Genomic DNA, 4,115 nt, shown 5'->3' with positions numbered 1-4,115 from the left:
CTAGGAAGGAGGCCGGGTGAAGGTGGGTGAGTCAGAAAGGTGCAGAGCAAACACGAGTGGCTCATGTGGATTTCTGGTGTTTGTTTGAGAAAATGCCCTTTCAAAAGTAAACCAAGATGAACCAGATCCTTAAATCTGATCCTCATCTTGCGCTTCCTGCTTCAGCCAAGTAGATCCCTCAGAAATAGAAACCCTGGTGCTTAGCAAGAGCTCCACAGACTATTCCTGCTTCATGAGCCACAGTGAAGAGAGGGAATGGCAACATTTATTTTGAAAAAAATGAAAGAGGGCAGACTCAGACTAGACATTAGGAAGAAATTTTTCACTGTGAGGGTGGTTAGACACTGGCACAGGTTGCCCAGAGAAGCTGTGGATGCCCCATCCCCCGAAGTGTTCAAGGCCAGGCTGGATGAGGCTTTGAGCAACCTGGGCTAGTGGGAGGTGTCCCTGCCCATGGCAGGGGGGTTGGAACTTGATGATCTTCAAGGTCCTTTCCAACCCAAACCATTCTGTGATTCTATGAAAGTATTCTTGCCACTCCGTTAAGTTCATTTTCTACATATCTCTGTATACGCATAGAAATCAGAAGTAATTCAATAAAAGAGAGGATTTCATTCCCCTGTTTTCATTTTCTTTTGTGGGCTGGATTCCTGTGAATGTTGGTGGGAGACTGGTACAGGTTATGTGGATGCTGGATCGTGATGCAGATGGAAGGGAGGGTTTTGCCCATGGTGACATAAGGTGATAAAGCCAGACATTGTTTTCAGAGAGGTGATTTGTGATTATGGCAGGGCTGGCCAGTCTTGAGTTGTTGCTTAGGGTTCACTTCTCTACTAATCAAATACTTCTCTGGGTAAATAAGCAGAGGAACATCTCCCCTCCATGAGGAAAATGTGACTGCAGAGTTCACTAAGTAGACTTTTAAAAACATTCCCTGATTTTTTTTTTCTAGTGGTCTCCAAAATCAGGAGGCTGGCAAAGCTCCATCTGCTGAGGCAGTGCCTCAGAAAGAGAGTCTTTGACATCAAAGTAACTCCAAATAAATTCTGAATAATTATGCCACTCTATTCTTGTAGTTGAAATAGGCTGGAATGATTTGCGCCTGCTCATACAAAACAGTTGTGCAATGTGTACTTTGTGCTTAAGCAGGTATCATCTGCCCCACATAAAGATATTTCAGTTTAGCTAAATGATGCTGCTTTGATGCTGTGGGCAAGCAAGGGTTGTTTTTTGTTGTGTCGGGTTTTTAAGTGCTGTGAGGTCATTGATAAAGTGAAGTCTTTGATAACGAACTAACAAAATGAGCAATAAAGGCTGTGGTGACTCTGGCAACTGAACAATAAAATATAGACTATTTTTTCACAGTATACTGAGAGTTGCCTCCCACCACCTGCTGTCTTGGTCCGCAGAGGCAATGAAGGCTGTACTCCTCTCATTAACTCTTTTTCACTCTCTTTTCTTTCCATTTATGTTTTAAATTAAGTAGTGGTCTGGCTTTTGGGCAGCTGAAATGAAGGATTCCTCATGCTGTTTAAATAAGTCCTTTCACAGTCATAGCTTAAAAGGGAAAGGCTGAGAAGAAACGGGTCACAGCTAGGGATGCAAAACCTGTGGAACGCCCACCCCTCAAAGAGACTCACACTGAGCTTCCCAGCTGAGCAGTGTAATGTGTGGAGCTCTGTTTGTCATTTTGTTTGATGTCCTCTTTATTTCCTGTTTGTTAAGTGATCTGAAAGTAAAACAACCAGCTGACCAACCAAGTGAAAAAAAAAATCCTTTCAGAATTATAAACGGGGCCCAGCTGTGTAAGCTGGACTGCACAGACACTGGCTGAGATTGACAAAGGGCCCATGTATCTGGTGTCCTTCGCTCTGCGGGCGCTCAGCCCTTGCAGTGATTGTTCTCCTTCCTCTGAATGTCTGCCCCCTTTTGAAAGCATCTCTAGCAAGGAACTGAAAATCATTAACTCCTGAGTGTGGTCTCTCTTTCACATCAGTGTCTATCAGAACTAATGCTACTGGGGATAAGAGAGGACAAGCGAGGGTAGTGGAAGCACTGGTGGGAATGTCACATCAGTCATCTGGACAAGTGTGGTGTCAGTGGTCAGAGGAAAAGGACTTGCAGGAAAGATTTCCCAAAGCACCTTTTGATATTAGTACTGGAGGATAGATGTCCTGCAGGGGCATGACCTGACTATAGTCATTGTATGACTTGAAGCAGGCGTGTAATAGCTACAGTAATTGCACAGAGTATGTCAGTAGGGACCTATGAATGATGCAACAGAAAAACCCTTCCTTGCTTTGCCTGCCACTACAGGAATACAGGTGGTACAGGGTGTTTCTTAGAAGTATTTGCTTTGCTTGGGAGGAGAGAAAAAAAGCAGGAAGAGAAACTCAAACAAGAGGAATGTATGCACACTGCTGCAACCAGTATAAAAGTCACACTACATAAAACTAGGTCTCTGCAGACAATAGGTAAGTACATAACCATCCACCTCAACGCTAAAGAAAAGATGACAATACTTAATTCCAAATAAAATCTGTAACTGTCTGAACCCCGAGTGTATTGACAAAGGCTTCATTCTTTTCAGTAGACTCAACGGTACTGGGTGAAGAGGGGAAAAAAAAATCTCTATGCATTTGAACATTTTTAAAGAAAGCAGCAGGAAAAAATTAACTGAATTCATCTTTCAGAGCATAACTTTAAGAAAGGCAGCATGAGTAAGGAACAAAGTTTTTTTCTTTCTAAAAGAAAAGTGTCATCCTTTCACCTGCCATTCATAATCTCCCAAGTACTTGATTGCTGTGTCTATAGATAGAGGGTTTGAAAACACTGAATCATTTACAGACTGTTACTGATCTCTTCAGTGACTTCTGTAAAGTCACTCCATTCTTTCCTTCACCTTTGCCATCTGCAGAAGATTTTCTGTCAGCAAACCCTGTTTAAGAGCTATTTTCTGCATTTACTTGCAGCAGCTGTTCCACACAGCAGATGGCATTTTCCTGCCCTGACCTTCTGCTTGGCAGGGGCAGAGCACACAGGATGGAGCTCAGGCAGGTCAGTGGCCTCAGAGGTATGCAGGGAACGCTTTTCAGTGGTGGGACACTCAGTCACCGAGGGCCCAACTGCTGGTGCTGCTCCTCAGCTGGCGGACTCAGAGGAAAGCACAGAAAAGCTGTGCCAGCTCATTCTTGGGTCTCTCCTCCATGCTGCTGAGCACCTCAGACATGCCATCGGCACACAGGCCTGTGTGCGTGGGGCTGTACAGGGGCAGGGAGGCAGCCCTGGCTGGCCAGCGCCTGCAGGACTAGAAGAGTCACACAGGAGTGCCTCTACTTTGCTTCTCCCAGGCTCCCATCGCTCATGACTCAGGGACTCGCTGGCATTTCTTCTGTCCCCTGTGTGAGCAGTGACCTAGGACTAGGACTGAGCATCAATCAGTTGCTGGCCCAGCTGAATGTAATAGCTGGTTAAGATATAGACACTTGATGATGCAATTCAGCCTCTGGATTGCACATTCCCTTTCCTCGATTCCCATGGAGAACTTGTATAATGACAGTAGAAGGTTACTCATGTTTAATTCCTCTAGAAGTTTTATTTCTGTTTAAAAATATCTAATTAACTGTTTCGTTTTGTTTCTGCATTCTCACTCCTAGGAGGGTCCATGGGCTCGAGCAAGGCCTGTCTGCATGCTCAACTTCCATACATCTTTCTTGGAATCCTTCAAAATAGTACAGCTCTAGCATTGAATGTTTGGGGTTTTCCTTGCCCTCTTCCCTGCCTCATCTTTTATTTAAACTTCTTAAACTAATTTCAGGAAATCCAGAGGAGGTGAAAGCTTTCAGCTCTAATATTCTAGATGCAAATCTTATTAAATTCCAAACCCCAAACCGGGCAACACCAAGCACTGGGAATAAAGCTGAAATGAAGATGATCAATCACTCTCAAGTCAGTTTAGCAGTCTGTACAGACACATTCTCTGTGGTCTCCTCACACTCATATTAATGGACAAATTTGCCTCTTGTATTATATTCTATACATTACACTGTGTAATTAGAAGCTGATTGGAAGCAGCAGGCAGCATGCCAATGTTTGTGGTGTCCAGAAATCACTCA

This window comes from Pterocles gutturalis, unplaced genomic scaffold (genome assembly GCF_000699245.1).
Source record: "Pterocles gutturalis isolate BGI_N339 unplaced genomic scaffold, ASM69924v1 scaffold6347, whole genome shotgun sequence".
Lineage (NCBI taxonomy): Eukaryota > Metazoa > Chordata > Aves > Pterocliformes > Pteroclidae > Pterocles > Pterocles gutturalis.
Note: the sequence above shows the minus strand (reverse complement) of the source record.